This window comes from Balearica regulorum, chromosome 3 (genome assembly GCF_011004875.1).
Source record: "Balearica regulorum gibbericeps isolate bBalReg1 chromosome 3, bBalReg1.pri, whole genome shotgun sequence".
Lineage (NCBI taxonomy): Eukaryota > Metazoa > Chordata > Aves > Gruiformes > Gruidae > Balearica > Balearica regulorum.
The window spans coordinates 53,639,136-53,660,487 of record NC_046186.1 but is presented as its reverse complement, the minus strand read 5'-3'; the positions used below and the strand labels follow the sequence as shown (position 1 = coordinate 53,660,487).

The window sequence follows — 21,352 nt, the reverse complement described above, 5'->3', positions numbered from 1 at the left end:
TTTCATTTGTGTTTAAAATACTGTCATGGGAAGTTTAGCCTTTTTTTTTTTTTTTAATTATTTTTTTTAAATAAAGAAATTTTATAGAATCTCACCCAGTGGGATTTTCCATCCTAATCTGAAACAATTGTAATAGTCTTGCCAGCTGGGGAGTCCCACTGTGTAAACCAACAGCTTTAATTATGGCCATTCTATCTACTTTTAGGTAGTGACTTTAAGGGTCTATTGTTAAAATGAAAAAGGTGAGACAAGCAGAAAATATTACTTGTTGAATCATTCCAAAGTTAGCAATAATATGAATAGCTTAAGTACTTAGCCAGAAATTCACTGTAGCATTATTCATAGTTTCATACCTGGTAAGTGAAGCAAGTCATTACAGGCTTTGCAAGCTGATTAAAACACTCACTAGAGAAAGAAATATATACAGGTATATGCAAAAATAAGGGAAGTTTTTAACTTTGCACAGCATAAAAATGAACTTTTCCCTAGTGAAAAACTGGAACATATATATTTGGAGTTAATGTCATCTCTTCTCGAGGTTTTAGAAATAGGGTGCAACTGGAATAGCAAGTTAGCTGTTACTGACCAGTAGTTTGGGACAGCATAAAGAATACTGTTCTGTGGTCAGTCTTGTTCATGTACCTATCCCTACAACTGCTCATGACAGCAAGAAGGATTGTTTTCCCACCACAGGTCAGTAGAGATCATTAGACTTCTCTGCACTATGTGGTATGAGTCCTGTAGTATGATTAACTGGGCATGCCACACTTGTTCAGCTCTCAGTTATTGCAAGGGTTTTGAGGAACTGTGATAGCCTTGTTTCTTGCCTTGCCCACAACATGTTAATCACCTGCAGATCAAAAAAAAAAAAAATAAAAATTCAGTCCGGTCAAAATATTAGATTATAAACTGGCAGATGGATGACATTTAATGAGCTGTGATATTCAAGAGGTCAGACGCGATTGTTCTTTCTGGCATTAAATTGCCTGAAATCAATGACACATGAGGAAGCAGTGATGGTAAAGTGAGTGAGACATACTTTCCATAAAACAATGCAGAAGTCTCATACTCTGTCCAGAATCTCTCAGTTCAAGGAGAGAAAATATAGGCTACTTAAAACTTATGTGAGAATTAAATGGTGTCATTTTTAATTCAAGTTCCATAGAATTAAACTGCAGCATACTTTATGTGAGCACAGTTAAAGGTAAAACATAACTCTTAATCTCTTAGGAATGTTCTTAACAGTCCGGAGAGCTTAATGGTATCAACTTCCTTCAGCTATTTTTGCTCAACCAAATGCTTAGTATGTTTTTGGCCATACAAGTCAATTTTATACTAATGGCAATGTGGAGACATAAATGCCCTTTAATTATAAGGGACTGCCATATTAGTGTTGTAAAAAGCCAAGATGCCACTAATAGAAAGAACTTTGGCAGGCTACATTATCTGGGAAAAAAACTAATTTTATCTGAACATACTGACTGTCTGTAAGATGAGCCTTTGGAGTCCTTTAAAGCCAGCATCTCCCAGTTGTGACTGAAAGTGAGTATGTGAAAATGTAGTAATAATGCAACCTGTTCATAACAAGGACAGCTTTTTGTTAATTGCAAAACTGAAGATATTGCATAGAGATCAAGAATCAAATAACTAGAATTTTAGCAAATCCTGTATGCACATTACAGTTATTTTTGTGGTATGCTTAATTGAAAGGAAACTTTTTTGCTTTATAGAGAGATCAAACTATTTTGAGCTGCAAAATGTTTGGATAAATTATCCAACATTAAATTGTTTCCAAAGCTGCAGGCAGTTTTCAATCTACTGCCCTACTCTTCTGTAAAGTTCAGTGAATTCAAGGAAGGCACAGGGTAACAAACCAAATAGTTCAGAGGCTAAAGAAGACAGTACTTCCTCATGGATACTACTACTCAGCTGTACGAAGGACAGAAATTAACTTGCAGATGAGGTGAAGGGTTTGACCCTCAGTAAGTCTAGCTCGTTTGTTCCCATACCGAGGACCTGTCATTGCACTAGCAGTGTTACTCCTATCATGCAGTACACACTTGGCAGGGGAGCCTCACCTGAACTCCTCAAAAGCCACAAGATAGTCTCTCATGAATAAATCAGCTTGATTTGGTGGCTACTTAATTTCTCATGTATGCCAGTCAAAGATTCCTGTAGTTCTAGAGTAGTAGTCAGTCACTTAGTTTCCAGTTAAGATTTTGATTATACCATTTTGCACAGTGGTCACTGCACACAATAAATCCCCATTCCTGTTGCCATATCCTAACATAACTTCAAAATTAAGCTATAGGTTTCTAGGTGGTTTTGCTTTCTGCTAGAAAATACTTAATTGCTAAGACAATTAATAATAAAGTCCATGAGAACCACTGCATACTGGAAATGTGTTTCTTTGAATGGAGGAGAGAAATTTAATCAGGACATAGTGGCAATTTCTTTTGAGATACTCTTCTGACATGTGATTTGTCCTATCACTACAGTCTGAGGAGAAGACTAGAGATATACAGATCTCAGTTATTGCATTTGTACATAAACATCTCAAACATGTACACATATAGTTATATTGAACAGAAACACATAAACACAAATGTACACACACTAAACTCTCCTACACAGAGGTGTGGTATTTACAGGAAATGTCATAATTATGGTGTTTATGACATCTTAATTCAGTTCTTCAGGGTGTGCATCAGGACACAGGGATCACATAGTCACAGCCTGTTTTCCATGCACTTTTCCAGTGCTCAGAAGAGCATCATCTATAGCTGCATAGCATAATTCTTTGTCCTCGTGGTTTAGTGTTTTACCTAGTATTAACTGTGCACTAGCTAGCTATGCTTATTCTGAATACAGTGGTGTGTTTTTCCTTCTGTTTTGCCCTACTCAGATGTTCACTACTGTTTTACCTGACTGATTCACAAATACTACTTCTTCTCCACAATGTTCTGCGAGATGTTAAGTGTTAGTTCCATTTACAGGTTGAAAAGTGATATATATAGAGATTAAAATTAAAAATGTCCAATGATTTAGGAAGTCCAGTTTGAGATGTTGAAGAACTATGTCTTTTGCAACATTATATAAGAATTTAAGTAATCAAAACTCAGCATTTTTTTGCACTTGCAGCTGTCAGAATTTCTGCAAATCTGATACCAGGAGAATAAGGAACAAATGAGTAGATATTAATCTGATTTAAACAACTCTTATAGCATGTGGTGGGTTGACCCTGGCTGAGGGCCAGGTGCCCACCAGAGCCGCTCTATCACTCCCCTCATTCATTAGACAGGGGAGAAAAGGTACAATGAAAAAAAAACTTACGGGTCGAGATAAGGACAGGGAGAGATCATTCTCTAATTATCATCACAAGCAAAACAGACCGAACTTAGAGAGGGAATTCATCTTATTTATTACTAAGCAAAACAGAGTAGAGGAATGAGAAATAAAACCAAATCTTAAAACACCTCCCCCCACCCCTCCCATCTTCCCAGGCTCAACTTCACTCCCAGCTTCAACCTCCGCCCCCCCCAGCGGCACAGGGGGACGGGGAGTGGGGGTTACGGTCAGTTCATCACACATTGTTTCTGCCGCTTTTTCCTCCTCAAGGGGAAGGACTCCTCTCATTGTTCCCCTGCTCCAGCATGGAGTCCCTCTCACGGGAGACAGTCCTTCACGACCTTCTCCAACGTGAGTCTCCTCCATGGGGTGCAGACCTTCAGGAGCAAACTGCTCCAGCGTGGGTCCCCCACGGGGTCACAAGTCCTGCCAGCAAACCTGCTCTGGCGTGGGCTCCTCTCTCCACGGGGCCACAGGTCCTGCCAGGAGCTTGCTCCAGCGTGGGCTTCCCACGGGGCCACAGCCTCCTTCAGGTGCCTCCACCTGCTCCAGCGTGGGGTTCTCCACAGGCTGCAGGTGGAACCTCTACACCCCCTCATCCTCCCTCCATGGGCTGCAGGGGGACAGCCTGCTTCACCATGGTCTTCACCACGGGCTGCAGGGGAATCTTGCTCCAGCACCTGGAGCACCTCCTCCCCCTCCTTCTGCACTGACCTTGGTGTCTGCAGAGTTTCTTACATCTTCTCACTCCTCTCTCTGGCTGCAAAAGCTCTCTCTAACTGTTTTTTCTCTTTCTTAAATATGTTATCACAGAGGCGCTGATTGGCTTGGCCTTGGCCAGCGGCGGGTCCGTCTTGGAGCCGGCTGGCATTGGCTCTATCAGACACAGGGGAAGCTTCTAGCAGCTCCTCACAGAAGCCACCCCTGTAGCCCCCCCACTACCAAAACCTTGCCACGCAAAACCAACACATAGCATCACATAAAAAATTATGTGACTTGACCATATCTCCAGAGTGGCTTTGCCATAAAAATATGTTCTTTTACATTTCTGGCTACATTTGCTTTATCACTACGCACCTTCCATCTCCCATAGGAAGTGAAGCTAAAGCTCCCACAGCTCTCAGTCAACTTTCTCCTCGGCATGTTCCAGAGTCATTTGTACAGCAGGTCTGTCACCAAAACAGACAAGGCTCTTATTAAAAAAGAAAATGGAAATAAAATTTAAAGATAATATGTTGCATCCTTCAAAAATTGATCTTATGGAGTCATACAGATACTTGAGGGTACTTCAGCAGAGCTGACACACTCCAGATTCCCTTCTTACTTGAGGAAATAGTTATATGTATCAGATAGTGAGAGCACTGTAGTACTATACAACAGATAGTGAAAGTGAGTTCTTATGATCAGTCTGGATCAGCACTACAGGAAAGCAAGCACAGATTGCCAGATGATTTCACAGATACTTTGACAGCCATTTCAGGCTCTTCTCCCAGACTTCTGGATGCTATTCCCTAGACCATCTCAGTTGCTTGTTCCTCATCCAACTGGTTAGTCTCTCTTATCTTGATTTATACCCATGTCTTATCATATTGTGAAATGTCTTCCTCAGGCCATTTCCAGTAGCAGTTTCCCTGACCGCTTGCCTTTTAGCCACCTCTTCACACATCTAGTCTCTGGTTTCCTTATTTCATTTTGCCCTTTTTTTCCTCAGCATCTACAGCTTTCAGGTTGTCTTGGCCATCCTATTCCAACTTTTTTATCCTGTTCCACCTCTTGACTTCTTCGAGACCAGGCCCCACATCTGCTTAGTCCTTGGCTTTCAAGGTATTCCTGCTGAGTGTACCTCTGAAGCCCATTGTTGGCCAGTAAATCCTAGTCATTTCATGGATCCAAATCTGAAATCCTCTCCCCATCCTGTCCCCATCTCCTACCCCTCTGGCTGAACTTTCCTGCTGACAGCCTCCTGTTCCATGCCCACATCACTCATTCCATCCCTCTCTCCACCTCCAAAGCTTCTTGCTTTACACCTGCTCCTCCATCCACACACACATGCATGCAGTGTACCCAGCTCTTGTCTGCTTGTCACTTGAGTTAGGTGGCTTTCCCCAACCACGCTGGCTGGGGAACCATCGCCCTGAGCTCACTTCACAGGCTCAGATCAGCACTTGAGGTGGGTCACACAGCAGCCCACAGCTGGTACATACCTACTGAGAACAGGATCTTCAAGAAAAAAGTCAGCTACAAAAAATCTAAACTACTAAGTATAAAAGTATAGATTCCCCGCCACCACACCCCCCCCCCCCCGCCACCCCTCCATGAAAATGTATGTTTGGATGTAAGAAAAGGTAAAAGATGTATCGATGTATCTTTGGCACAAAGACCATATCTGTACAAGATTTGGGGGTCTTGCTGCCAAAGCACTCTACAGACTCTGAAATCTATAAAACGAGCTGTCCACACAGTTGGGGGCGGGGGTATTTGTTTGGGGTTTTTTTAGCATTGTTTTTGACCAAGTTTCTTTCTTTGAAATGACTGGAATTTACCAAAATATTGCAGTCTGGGCCAGATACTTAAGATAAATATTTTAAGCCCCTATTCAAATTTGAGAAGGTTACAAACAACTGAAATTAAGATTTTATGATGGAAAGTATTAAACACCTTTACATTTTTGTGATTGAAGCAAAGTTCAGGCTATCACCTGATTAATAGCTGTAGAGTTAATGAGTATGCAGAAGGCATAAAAATAATCAATCAGCTCTCCATGGACTCTTTTGAATGGGTTAGTAGCTTTGGTACAAATTTATAATATACTGTTGCTTTTTTAAATGCTGCGTACATGAGAGAAGGCTGGGGCAATGATCTTGCTCCACTTATAATATTGTTTATTCTTTTTGTTCTTTCTCTCCTTTTTTTTTTTTTTTTTTTTAATCCCCTGGGCATCTAATGCCTCAAGAGTGATATTCAGGCTTTTTGGCTTTATGAATTTGTTTCCTTTTAGTTTTCATTCCTTCACTCTCTAGCTTAGTGCTAACTGTTTCAGTAAACAATAACATGATAAAGCAAATGGAAATCTGTATTTTTGGGTAAGATGTAAGCAATGTAAAAATGGGGCACAAGGAACCTTATACAGTTCTAAAATCCAGAGAGTGTTTGTTTTGTCATCACCTGATTTATCAATAATATCTAACTTCTTTTTTTGCTGATGTTCTTATTATCCAAAAGGATATGAAATTACATCCATTATTTATATGAAAGTAGTCCAAACTTTATAGCTGACTGATGTGGCATTCATATATGACTTTTAAATATCTAGCACTCCTGAAACTGTGTCTTAAGAATTCAAATGACCCTCTAGCGGCCAGATCTGTTTCATTTGCAAAATGAGTCCCGTTTTTTAAAAAAATAACAATTTGATTATGTAAAGATTTGGACTCTAGAGAAACAATCAAAATGGAAAAGATTAGCCTCTGAAACAAGGCACTCTTCTGTGCTTCATAAACTCCTATATGAGAGCTGTGAAATGTAGAGTGTATGTCCAAATTAGCTAAAACCTCTTTAGGTGGAACTTTGAAATGGCTAACTCTGTCTTATTCTATTGCAGTTATTTTGAATATATTTTGAATATTTCAGGTATGGATATCTAGGACTCTCCAAAGTAGCCTGATTTTTCAAGAACTGTGTATCTCTTCTTGGAGTCTGAAATTCAGCTGCAAGCCACCTGAAATGAACACCCAGTATCACATTTAGCGATTGTAGTGTGGTCAGCTCTGTAAAGCTGGCTTTTTGACAGTATATACCAAATCGCCTGCTTAATTCCAATCAATTTCTACAATTTAATACTACTGACGTTGACATAAGCCAAGTACACATAAATATGGATATATCAAAATGTTTCAGATTCTTTTTGCTGTCAGACAAAATAGCTATTGCTGTATGGCTTTATTATCCCTTTGCTAAAAGGGATATCTTCGTGGAGATACAGGACCAATAAAACGGTACATGATTGTAGCACGTTTTTGCTACTTCAGACAAAGCTACATAGATAAACTTTTTTTTGTTATTATTTTGAAAATATGTTGGGAATGTAGAAATAACCAAATATTGACAATATTTCAGAACACTCCATCAAGTGGTAGGAAAGAAGCTTATAGCACCCCAACTCCTGAGCTCAGATAAGCTATGCACATCCTGACAGGCTCATGTCTAATCTGTTCTTAGAAACCTTCAGCAAAGAAGACTTCACAACCTCCCTAAGCAGTCTAATCTGCTGCCTGTCTACACTGTTCACAAGTTGAAACTAATGCCTGAGCTAAGCCTGCAGTTTGTTCATGCTCCTATTCTGTCAGGAGTATATCACGTGTAAGATGTGTCCCGCCCCGAGTGGCCATGCATTCCTGCCTCCTTTTGAGCCCTGATGGTTATTTATGCCAATTCAGCAGTTTTTCTCCCTGACTATAAATCAAACTGGTGAAATGGCATGTTTTTATTTAAAGGCAAGACTTTTTCTTTCCTTTTTTTTTTTTTTTTTGAGCACTTCATTTTTGCAGGTCCAGTTTAGAGCACAGTCATGTGAAGAGCTGTATCAGCATAACTGAGCGAAGAGAAATCTCCAAGGGAGAACTAGAATGAGTGGCTAAAAGTAGAAGAGGTGAATAGTGTTTGGGCTACTATAAATGGCATGGGTAATGTTAAACCACAGTCTGCAAGATTTCTTGCTTCTCTGTTCCCAGTGGATTCCTGATCAGAAGTTAAATTTTAAATAGAAAGTACTCAAGAGGTCATAATATGATGGATGAAAGACAGCAGCAAGATGATCAAGCTGAACCAATGTAACAACATAGATATTATGAAAGATGTGGTTCCCAAACTATCTGTCTGCTCTGCTGTTCCTCTGTCTTGCCCCATCCTCAGCTACTCCCTGCCCCCTTTTCCACTTCTCTTGCTCCCTTCCTTGTACAAGCTCTGGTGCACCTCTAGCCTCACCGTAGTTTTATTCAGCTCACTAACCTGCCAGAAGTTCACTTGCTCTTTTTGCTGGACTAATGAGCTGCACTGGTTCACCAAACTGTCATACAAGCAGCAGCAGGCGAGTCTGTGGCATAATGGGGCAGGAACGGGAAGCTGCACTGTCACTGCGTGCAGCTGTCCCATCAGAGGGGTCTTGAACTTCCTTATATCGTAAGCAACAGCAAGATGCTATTCATTCCTTGTACTAAATAAAGCATGTGTCAACGATGCTGTCTTATCTGTAGGACCTTTCACAAGCAAAACCTGAAGACTTGTGAAACTACGACTGCTGGGATTGCAGTATAGTTCAGTCACGCTTCATTCTCATTTGTGTCTAGACCCATTGGCTTCAAGTAAGCTCAGCACAGTTAATAAGTACTCACACTGGAAAAAGGACTAGAGAAAGGGTCATTATTTTAATCAATACAATGAACTTAATTTTCCTTAAATCTAACAGAAACACACTGACTGCAAAACAAGCAAAGAAAAAACCCAATAAAAGAGGAAAGGTAAGACATGCACAGCAGTGTCTGAAGGAAAATATTGGCCCAAACCTGCTTTGTTTCTTTCCCTGAAGGCAGCAAGAGACGAGTTTTAGCCCAAGTCTCTCCCTGGGATAAGGGTCAGCATGCCTTGACTATCCACTTAGGATCTGGGTAGGTGGGTGGTCTCCCTTGTCTACTAGACCTATTCAGCTGTGAGGGAAACAACAGAAGTCATCAGGGAAGGACAAGCACCAAGAAGAAATCCTCACCCAGAGTGTAATTAGGGTACCCTACTGCAAGAAAGCCTTAGCAGGGTAGACCTGGACTTTTATACAGTTTGTTGTACTAGAAATAGGAATAATGCAGAGAACAACACCTGAAATCCTCCTTTCCCTTCAATTCCAGTTTTTATTGTAAATATTGGTTTTCTTTTCATCTTTCCACTTTTCATCTAAAGTTTGAATTGCTGTGTTCCTAAACATCTGAAAGCCTAATCTTTGTCCTGGTATTTAGACTACTTAATTTTAGTCAAAACACAACAAATGTATATACCAGAAGACACGTATACCTTCATATCAGATATAATCTTGCATGAATGATTAATGAAATGCTTTTTTTCTTATTATTTAGCTTCATGTTGTTGGTAATCTCAACAGCTAAAGGTTATGATCATTATTTATGTGGCTGATATTTCACATTTGTCCTCAAGTCTGGTTTGCTTAGGAAAAGTAGATTGTACATATGGAAAGCAATAGCTAGCCATAGTCACTGATTTACTATTTCTCTCTTTTGAAGTTTTTGCTAAAATTAGATTGGTATTATGGTTAGCTCATCCTATAGAGTTACTGCCTTCTCTAAGACTGATTATATATACAATGAGATTAAAAAAATCTCTAGCTTGTTGAAATCTTGAGGCTGTTGTCCCTTTTTGCTGAATTGACAAAAAGGAATCTGTACTTATATTGTATTTTTCTATAGCAATGTTGCATTGTGTAATAAGAAAAAGAAAATAGTTTCAAATCCAGATTTACATTCTTACAGTGTTATTTCTAGTAGACTTTATACTGAAAGAAAAAAAATTTTCTGTGGTGAAGAATTGTTCATTTAGCATGTCCCTGTCAGCTTACAGCTTTCAGAATCAAAGTCCGGTTCTGCTTAGCATTCTCATATTGTTCTGACTAAATTCAAAGGTTGAATTTTACCATTAAAATAACTTGTTCATAAAGCAATGGATTGTTCCATTGATTTAATTACTGTTAAATGTTGTAAAATATTTATCCATAGAAGATTATTCCTACTAAAAAATGCTTTAATTTATTTTTTGATTTATAATGACTACCCATAAATTTCCAAGATTTGTCTTTCAGTACAAGTGTATACCTTTCATGGTATATTTGAAATGTTACTTTCACAGTTGAACAGTAGTAACAAGGATTCCTTCTTCCTAGTTGCTGCTACAGAGCTGTTGAAAAAAGTACAGAAGTAAATGGTAGTCATTGTGAATGCTTGCTAATAAAAAAGTGGATTCCTGCTTAACCTGTGCAACTAAAGAACACTAGCACATCGGTTCAAATCTAGCATGTTATACTATGTAAAATACATATCACATGACAATATGAACATTTTTAAATATTGAACTGATATACAACATATATTTTCTTCATTAAGCAGGTTTTCTGAGGGCTGACTGTTTATTAGTATATAAAGGGTTGTTTAAAACACTTTCTTTATTTTGCTGTTTTATCTGCTTAGGTTCTTCTTAATACAGGTCCAGCCTTATGCAAAGTTCAAGGTGAAAACTGTAGTTTGCAGAGTGCATATAGAATTATACTCTATTCCTTTTCTGGTGTTCTCAAAATTGTATCATCTGGAAGAAATCTTTGAATCCTCCCTTCTAAGTCTAATCAACTGCTAACTATTCCAAGCCTACAAAAAGAACAATAACAAAGTATTTGTCATTTTAAGCCCTCAGCACGATATACAGCAGTTATTGTTTTTGGTACAGTGAACACTTCTAAAAGCTGATTCATGCAGTGTTTAACGCGTCTTTCTAGACTGCTTTTTGAATGCCAATTAGATTGAATCTGAAAAAGTAATAGCAATAGCTAACTACGGGAGAGGATTTATATATATCTTGCGTCATCATGTTGACATTATACACGTGTGAAAGAGAGATGAGAAGGAAGGTTAAAAGGAAGTGTAATTTCAATTACCTACTGGATTTTGGTAACAAATAAGAGTAAACTGGAAAGCTGAACCACCACAGAGAGGCTTCAGTAATTTATGCACTCATGAAGACTGTCAAGAAGTATGTCGTTTATCTTTTTTAACAGAAGTTGATCCTTGCTACTTTAAACTGAAAGCCAAGATCAGTTCTGAATAGAAAAATAATGAAAGCAGAGGAGCAGATAAATTTTGAACATTGAAAAAAGGATTGAAAGCTGTAGAAAATATCTGTAGATTTCATTTGTAGTCCATTTTAACTTAGTACTCCTTGTATTCAGAGTAGCACAGAGACAAGTTGCTGCTTACAAAGGACTTAATTTTATTATACCCTGACGAGTTCTGCAACAAGACTCTACTTGGATGAGGGAAGAAGGCCTTTCTGAGATTAAGGATCCCTCTTTAAGAAGTTCCTGCTCTTTTTCTTCTGTATTTAAATCAGGGAGATGGCCTTTTGCTGGTGTCAATCACTGGGCTGCACATAGTTGTTCAGGTAGGCAGAGCACAGGCTACTACTCTCTTTACAAGGAGGACGACAGGGATAAGCTTTGGATAGAAAGTGCCCTGTAACCTGTCAGAAACTCTGTCTACTAGCCAAATTTTCAAAATTTTCTTAAGGTAAAGAGAAGGTTACAATTTTTAAGGGTAGATAATTTCATTTGAATCAAGTGCGCATTTGATTTACTCATTCGAACTGCATGATGTCCTTGATCTTTATAAATAATAAATATTTTTCAGTATAGCTGAAATTAAACAAAAAAAAAAGTCACAGCAGTCTGAAAGTGAGAATGCATATAGGGGTATCTAGAGAATTAAGAAAGTTTAGAGGTTTTGCAGGTAGAAGGAAGAAAGTGTATTCTGCTAATTAGTAATACTTACTCCAAAGACTCACACAGTAACTTAACATTTACTTCTCCATTCTAGCTTCTTCTCTTAAAATTTCAGGTGACAGAACAAGTCTTACAGGCTGGTCTTACAGGCCATGCACACTTACAGTGTATCACAGGTACACTGTACATAACATCACAAATTTTATGTTGAGCCATGTTCTGAACTCAGTGTTTCTCCTTAAAACCAAGTTAAGACTTCAGAATTTGATCTATGTCTTCCAAATAATGCCGTCTTTGGGGTGGCAGTTGTTACTGCCATCTCATTGGGGATGGATAAATCACATTCAAATCACCAAAACTTTACAACTTTTGCTGGGATTCTCATCATAGTTTATGACGACTCTATTGCACATATTGGTTTTAGAATGCGCATATATTTTAGCATTTCAAACAATGAGTACTAAGCCTAGTAATACTGATTATTTTTTATTGATGATCTGATGACTAATAACTTGACTTTGTATCTTCTTATAAAATGTATTGTTGTGATTGTCTCAGAGTTCAGAGGACTCTGAGAATGTCAAACAAATACAAATGTAATCAAATTTAAAAGTCATAAAAATCTGATGATGTAAAAATGGCTGAAATGTTTGTCTGGAGTGCAAAAATATGAGAGCATTCTGAATATGGAATATATTAAAATCAAACTGTAGATTGTATTTTTCTCTAAATAATTGCATTTTGATTATTTTATCTCAGAAATTAAATATTGCAGCAGGGCAGAAAACTAAAATGTTTTCTGAGAAAAGTTAGCTAATGGAAGGAAGCTGTAAGGGAAAGTAATGTGCTCACACATAAGGAGATGCAAAAATGTGAAAGTTGATATATAGTTTAACTATATGTAGTGGATATTGTTCACCCTCCAGGTAACCACCTGCAGACTGGATGTGTCCTGGAGATAAATGTGTGGCTGCACAGAGAATGTTACTAAGAGAACTTCACTTTGCCTTATCTGAGATGAAGTTCCACGAACATTGGGGCAGGGATGAAAAAAGACGGAAGGAACATCTTTACAAAGCTTGTGAAAGGGTTTTTCAGGTAAAGAACTGAGAGGCTTGAGGAAAAGAAATCCAAAGGTAACGATAAACAGCAGAAATCTGTACAAAACCACAAAAAGTAGGAAAGAAAAATTTAATGAGAATAAGGTCATAAGAGGAACATGAAGGATGATAATAGATCAGTCTACTGAATATGTGACATAAATAAAAATATACCAATGTAGGAAGTGCAGGAATAAAGAACAAGAGCTGGAAGTCTCACTACAAGATCAAAATATGATTTAACTGGCATAAGAGAGACATACCAATTACCCCTCTTAATTCATATGACATAAATATTACAATAAAAGGTTACAGCTTGTCCAAGGACAGACAGTGGAATAAGGTAAATGTTCTTTGTCTGATATATCACAAATACTTTCTTTTGACTTCAGACTTGGATCACTAGAAGACAAGAGACCCAATACAGGTTGGGTAGATGAGACTTTTTGTGATTTTTTATGAGTATGTGGCAGAATTACCCAGCAGAAACTGGGGATTTTGACTGTGGATAGAGTACTGGAGGGATATGGTGTTTGGCAGTTTCTAAGAATGTGGCAATGAGAAGATTTGGGTACAAAACTTCAAGAAAGATTTAGAAGAAGACATTCTTCTGATCTAATTCCAGCCAATAGAAAGATATTCACTGATACAATGAAGGCTGAAGACAACTTGGCTGAGAATGACAGTGAATTGACAGAGTTCACAGCTTTTCAGAAGAGAACCCAGGGCGCAGAATAGCAGAACGAAAATAAGCAGGCAAATTCAGCAAACTCTGAGATTTGAGAAATAAGGGGAAAGGAGTTAAGCAGAACAGGCAGACCCTTTAACAAGCACTTTTAAAAGCAGATGTTCAAATTGTTCCATTCTTAAGGAAATATAGAAAGAGATCAATATGGTTACATCAGAAGCTGTTTAATGACTTTCAAACAAGCAGGAAAACTAAGGAACAGGAAAAGTAGATTGGATTACCATGAACAAAGTGTAGGAACAAGGCAAAAGACCACAGAGATACAGTACACAGAGCTACAGTTAGAAGGGACACCGAAGCCTCTCTCTCTCAGGGGGAGGAAAAAAAAAGAGAGAAAAAGAAAAAAAAAGAGCTCTTAAGTACATTTGTAGTAACATTAACAAGCAAACAAGTAATAGCTGATATTAAAAAGGAGAGAAGACTACTAGTAGATGATTCTAGGAAGGCCAAAAAGTTTAATATTGTCACAAAAATATTGGCTGATATAATGCCAGCCTGATAACAGAAAGATGAGTGGAAATCAGCACAAATTTCTGAAGAAGACACTGTATTTAATTTTATTCTTACAGAACAGCAGACCCTGTGGAGAGAGGGAAATGTTTTAGTAAAGTTCATGACATGATCTCATATGATGTTTTAAAAAATTAGATTTTTTTCCTATAAAGCCATAATAAAGGTACATGAAATATATGAGCACATCTGGATAATTCTATTTGCCTTTGGTTGAAAGATGTAAAGTAAACACTTTGCAAATATAATATTTTTTAAAAAAAGACTTCTTTCCAAATTCATAAGTGAGATTCAAACAAAAAAATATATCTAGATAAAATTAATTTATCATTTACATAATTTTAGAGGTTATCTGGTTTAAATTGAGGGCGTAGAAGAGATGTTCTTTTGCTTTATCACACATGTATGGATGTGTAACTATGTAGCTGAAGTGGATTGTATTCCTCCAAAACAGCCAAGTTTTGATCACTATTGGAAACCTTTATTCTTTTTAATCAAGCCGATCCCATCAATCAAGCTAGACACATTTTGAATTTGATGTATTGGAATGAAATTTTCTAGTGTTTGTGTGTACTTGCTGAGCAGTACTGTGTGGGACAGCGAAATCCCAAATAATGAGATCTTTTTGCTTTGTGAAAGCTGCAACATCATTTCTCGTGTCTGGTATCAGAGCTACCTGCTACCATTTGGGACTTGTCTAAAAGAATAGAGCTCCAAATTCAGATGCCCTGTAGTATCTTTCACAGGTAAACCACTCAATCTCCTTTTTTTGTCAATCAATCAGATTCACATCCCAATCTCCAGAGGTGAGACGCCAGTAACTGAAATCAAGACTTTTCAGACTTTAGGTCTGCATTCGACCATGCCATTGATTTGTTGTTGATGCAAAGTCCAGCCACGCCAAAATCTGACAAACTTCCCCAACTCCTTTTTTTCAGTCTGCTCTCTAAAGTCATTACTCTAATAGCTTGATATCTTTGATGACATAAAGTACAAGGCAGAATAATAAGTTAAGCCAAAGCATTGATCACAGCAGAGTATTTCTTTCATCATCTAAAACATAACTCTGGTTAGGATGATTCATTGGAGGTATATTTTTCTTTTTTAAAATTTTCCCTTAACTTTAGGATCATAGTTCTTACGAAAAACAAGCAAACAAAAAATTAATGTCTTTTTTTTTGTGTATTTGTCAGTTGGATGTTCATTAACACACTGTATTCACTCTGCCACAACTTGCTTATCAAACTCATAGCAAACATTAAAATGAATCACTTTTAAATGAAAATGTTAAAATTCACAGTGGCATGTGAAAGACAGACTGTTCTGTGTTGTGCTTATATCAGAAGGAATAACAGGAAAAAAATGGGGCAGAAGAGTAAGATGAATCCCACGAGAAAATACCTGACTTTCCTGTTCACTTGTTACAACTTATTTAATTTGGTACATCCAAATGAGATTTAAATTATATTACCTATAGCCTAAAGCAATAAGGATTTATTTTAATTTGCAAAAGGGTAAACCATATTTTGCTGTCTGCTTAGTTCTGTGTTATCTAATTTTTTGGCAAATATTGACTGAAAAAAATTCTGTCTACTTCCATTCTTCTTCAACATTCTTCTCTTCTGACAGGAATACAGATAAAAGAATATTAATATTTTCATCTTTTCTTCAAAATCCAGTGTATGGTCAAAATCTAGTCTAGGGCTCAGAGCATGCACTTCAGTTTTCTAGCTGTATCTGAAATACTACCCATTGATTTTTTTGGCAATTTAATTTCTACAAGATGGTTACAATTACAGAAAGGAAGTCTCTTTTGCAACTGTCAGTATTATGGATTTCTATTCTACTCAAAAAAATTATTTGGGCATATTTTACTTCTTTTTTTGGAAAAAAATAAAAAAAAGCGATAAAATAGTTATGATCAAGGACTCACTAATTCTGAAGCAAATTGCATTTGTCTGCCAGTGAAAGAGAGTAGGGCCAATGGTGCATTGCAGAGATTGTTGTAGGTTCTTGGTTTTTACTAAGACCATGAACAGTAATTGGTGATCTCTGTGATTAGTGCTCTCTATTCAGAACAAGGATGTGATGGTTGTCATAATATTTAAACTATACTTTTGTAATAGGAAAACTATTGAAAAGTTCAGCATGATCCTAACACACCAGGCACCATAAAGTTGCAATACACTTGAATCATCCAAAAGGGAAATTCAGTACAGAAAATAAAAGGGAAATTTAAAAAGCAGTCTAAGAAAGACAAGAGAAGAGCAGAAGCCTCATGTTCTAAAGCAATTTAGTAATTCATATAATCCTGTGAAATGTTTGATTCAGGCACTCCAAATTTAAGTGAAAGTGTTGCTATGAATTTTGCAAATGGCTAGAAGTAAACCTTTATCCAACAGAAGTGTAGAAGAATACTTGCAACTTCCAGCACATGGATAAATTGAATGGTTCATGAGATTCCACCAGCCACTATACTGCTTGCGTAACCTGGCTGTCTCCAATTATCCTACTCTTCCCATTCTTAAACCATCAATATTCCTACTGTTACAGAACTTTCCTTACCCTAGAGCAGTAAGAGAAAGGAGAGATTTATCTTCTTAGCTAGATCACTACTAGATGAATATTCATCACTACTAGATGAATATTCAACTCAATTTTTCTTCCTTGAAAAGGTTGGCATTATGCCTAAGATATCTGATATTACTTTGATCAATAATATTTTCACTTGAAATAAATTCTGTAAAATTCTACACTCTAAGGGCTTTATTTTCTAGTATGTTTGTTTTCTGGATACATTGAATTTTGGGTGTCTATTGGATGTGCGAAAATTTCACAGCAAAGAATGGCATCAAACCAGAGAACACTGACTAAGGCAGAAACCATAAATTAAGGGGTCAGATAATGCTGGCATTGGCCTATGTGTCAGTCTGTAACAGAAGAAAGTAGTTCCTTATTTCACTTAAAATTACACTTAAAGCAGCTTGGGAAAGTCTAAAAAGAGCAGTTTTATATTTTTAAATATTATTGGAGATAGATAGCCTAATATTAGAACAAACACTTACTATTAAAAAATTCCAAAACTGTAAAATAGAATTAAAAAAAAAACCCAAACCCCAAAACAAAACCCAACAAAACCCTGCACCCTGCACTAGAGAATCTAGATATCCACACACTTTACTGAGGGCTCAAAAATACCCAACATTATCAAGTCTAGAATATCATAGATAGTGTATTCAGTCTAGTACCCTTCTTGTCAGCTCCTATTTTCATAGCTTTCCTTTCTGCTGTTTTAGAGAACACCATGCATGTCATGTTTATAAACACCACCACTAATTGCTAACTTGAATTTGAAGAACAGGCCTCCACAGTATGTTTAATCTTTGGCCAAAGCTCGAAACATCTCAAAAATGATCTTACAAACCCATACCCGGCCCCAGACATTAGGGAATATTATACATCTGTGCAAACCTTTAACAAGGTTTCAGAGTCAAGAGACTACAGAGACTGAATCAAATTTCTGTGTACTCTCCCTGGGGTCAGTGACAAATCAACAGCTGCTTGTTTCCATCAATAATAGTCCGTCTGCTGCTGCTGCAAAAAAAAAAGGCAAGTTTGAATTCTTGTGATTCAGCTCAGACGAGACAGTGGGGTGGGTGACTGGGTTTACAGATTTTAGACCAGGTGCGTTGTTGTCAGCTAAGCAGAATGGATAGTGCTGATGCATAATTACTTTGTACTTGCAGATCACTTAGTAAAAAGAGGAAGAAAGATTTACAAGGTAAGTCGTTCTGTTTAGGATGATCTGTATAATGTAACAACACTGTCTTGAGATTAGAAAGTTTTTGAAATAGACTATATTTGTGCTTCCTTATGAAAGTTCTGTTTTAGCTACTGCAGCACCTGATTTTTATACAATTTTCTGCAATGTGGTTGTATTTCTAGAAGGTATTAAGTTACCAGTCCAGGTAAAGACTAATGCAGTAAAAATTTCCACTGGTGATGATAATGAGATTCATTGATATCTCCTGTTTCTTCTTTGGGGAGTGAAAGAGTGGGAGCTTTCAGAAACCCAGTTATACTCCTCTGATTCTCAAGGGCCACCTCCAGTTTTAATAATTTATAACCATGTAAAGAGTAGCTTGTTGGAGTCAAAGTGCTCTCCTTTCCATGCTTTTCCCTGTCCTTTGAACAGCTGCCTGCTGGGAGCTGTCAGAAGGGGTGCTTCTTCCCTCACACTCTCCTGTAACAGTGACCTTTCTGCAGAAAAAGAGCCCAAAGTGAATCTAGTAACACTAAAATACTCCAACCCAGCAAATAATATTATAGATAGCCTTCTACTGATATTTATCATAACTCAACTGGCTGGGACACATTAAAAAGATGATGCATAACGTGTCTTTTAGATATGCTATTTCATATTACAGATTTTTTAAATAACATATTTTTTAAGGCAATTCTAAAGCCTCTTGAACTAGGTGTCTTCAAAGACTCAAGAAGTTCAATGAGTTTCAGATCAGGTTATGAATTTCACCCGGCTTTCCACTATATCAGCTAACATTTGGTCTACATTGCCAGATCTAACCACCAGCCTTTTGTAAACATTTGTGATGCCACCAGAAGTGTTTCTGACATGACTAGATAACTCTCAATGTCATTCAGAATCTAATAATGTTTATAGGTTTATAAAGAAATATATATATAATTTTTTTTTTAAGTAATTAAGTCTTTGAATAATTTAGGAGGCAAGTGGATAGGTCATCTCAACGTAATACAGATTGGCTTGCTAAAAAACTTTCTAAGTCTGCCATAAATTATGCCTTTGATCATATTTATGTTGTCTAAAAAAACTTACATAATTTTATGGGTGAAAAAAACCTAACAATGCAAATCTGAATAGTGAGTCCAAGACCTGAGCAGCCCTAGATACAGATCCTGCTAAGATATAACTCAGTTTAAACTGACTCATGACCTAGATCTACTCATAGCTTACAGAGAAAAAGGCAAATTGTCTGGATCTAAATAATTAGGGCATTAGAAGTTCAAATGCATCTTTTAAATTAACAGCCAGTGTAGTTTCTGAACTGTTGTATCTATGTGTTCACAATAGGATTTACCCCATAATATTCAAGAAACAGCACTCATAACTTGCTTTAGCTTCAAAATGATCTCACATATACGTGATTTCACACAGGCTGTATTTTGGCAGCCTTTTCTCAAGGTGACAGAGGCACAGATAACAGAAGCAGTGCTCCCATCTGAAAGAAATGTTTTTATCTCACCATGCAAAGGTGGAAGAACTCACTGTTACTTAGCTGCTATGTGAACACTTAAGAGCAATAAAAAAATCTGAAAAGCTGCATAAATTTTGAATCCGCATAACCTTATGTGGCATATACAGATACAGTGTAATCTACATTTCCAATTTATTTCTTTCACTTTATTAATATAAATGCTCATCCAAATTCCAGTGTCTGTATGAGTACTTTGCGCATGTAACAGACAACACATTCCCTTCTTCCTATCCCTTTGAGAAACCTCATGCCCCATATGACAGATAAAAGCAATTTATTGCACAATTAATAATCTGTGGTTATCTTAAAGTTTAACCTTCCACATCCTTTAAAACATAGCTATATCTCAAAGCCATTTGAGTACCCATCTTTCTCTTTTACATTCAGAAGAAAAGCTAAAAACTCAGCTAAGCAAACTCAGTACTAGACATCCTTCCACCTTTCCTTTGAAGCAACAGCCCCCTCACAAAGTGGAAAGGCTGACTGGAGGGTGAGCTGGAACCTGGAAGTCAGGCATGTTCTCAGCCCCCTGTACAGAGCCTGCAAGAGGCATCCTAAAATTTAGTCCCTGACGCTTAAAAGATTGGACCCATGTTATATCTGAGCGTGGTCAGCAATGTGCTGCTTGAGTCAGCTGTGTGCTCTTGCAGCCATGAAGGCTAACTACAGACCAGATTTCATTGTCAAGTTATTTGCACCCATTCAAGTAAAGTGACTATTTACCCAACATTGGTACTTGTTAGACTTCATTTAGGGAAATGTGTGCAGTATGGGGGCCCCAATACATGAAGGATGTTGACATAGTAGAGCAAATCCAGAGCATGGCCAGGGAGGCTGGGGAATGATTCTTTGGAGATGATACTCAAAACTCGACTGCATGTTACCCTCAGTAACCTGATCTAAATTCAAAGATCTAACTGTAAAGGTGGCCCTACTTTGGCCACAGAGTTGAACCAGATGATCTCTATAGGTCCCTTCAAATCTAAGTTATTCTGTGATTCTGATATAAAACTGCATGCTTCCCAGCTTTACAATCTTTCTCTACCAGCATCTCAAATCTTTCTTCTCTGTAGATTTATGAAAGACTTCTTTGTTTCCTACCACAACAACTCATAGCAATCAAAAGTTTTGCCTCTCATCTCTCACAAAAAGATCACCAAATTACTTTCTTTACTACCTGTTGATTTATTAAAATATATGCAAAATTGAAATTCTCAGTCACCTTCTCTTGTCAATTAAAATGTCTACAAGCTATATTCTATTTGTTTCCAGATAAGCTCTTTGATTCCAGACAAGTCAGCTATCCAGGCTGCCTTTTTGACCTAATTATATGCTCTAAAATCCAGAGCATCTTTTTTCTAAAGCACACTTGATGTGATATGGATTTATTATCCGCTCCACATACAGAACAGTGGGAAATCAATGTGCACACAGCTTATTCCTCTTCTAATAGCTGATAACAAAAAAAATGAAAAGTCAAAGCACTGACCGTACATTCATATTTACTGTCCAAAATGCGGTCTGTGCAGTGTGGAAGAGTAATAGAAAGGGATTGAAAGTTGTTTGTGAATTTTTAAGGCAAATAATCTGCTAGTATAAATTATTTAAACATTTGTAAAGTCAATAGAGCTATGAAAATTTATAGCAGCTACAAACCTGACCCTTCCAAGTCTTAATTTTCTGCATTTTACTTAGATTTTGAATCAAAACACTTTAATAATCTTCTTTGGAGCTCAGCCAAAGCTCAATGAGGTCAATGAAAATGTTTCCAGCAAAGGCAAGGGTCTTTTGATCAGAAATACTACAT

The 21,352-nt window shown here is 37.3% G+C and overlaps 1 protein-coding gene across 2 annotated transcripts in view; it reads left to right on the top strand.

Annotated features, from left to right (window-relative positions):
* The window catches only part of HS3ST5 (heparan sulfate-glucosamine 3-sulfotransferase 5), a 199,694-nt gene that overhangs the window by 46,905 nt on the left and 131,437 nt on the right, over nt 1-21,352 (top strand). The gene's annotated exons all lie outside the window — the stretch shown is intronic.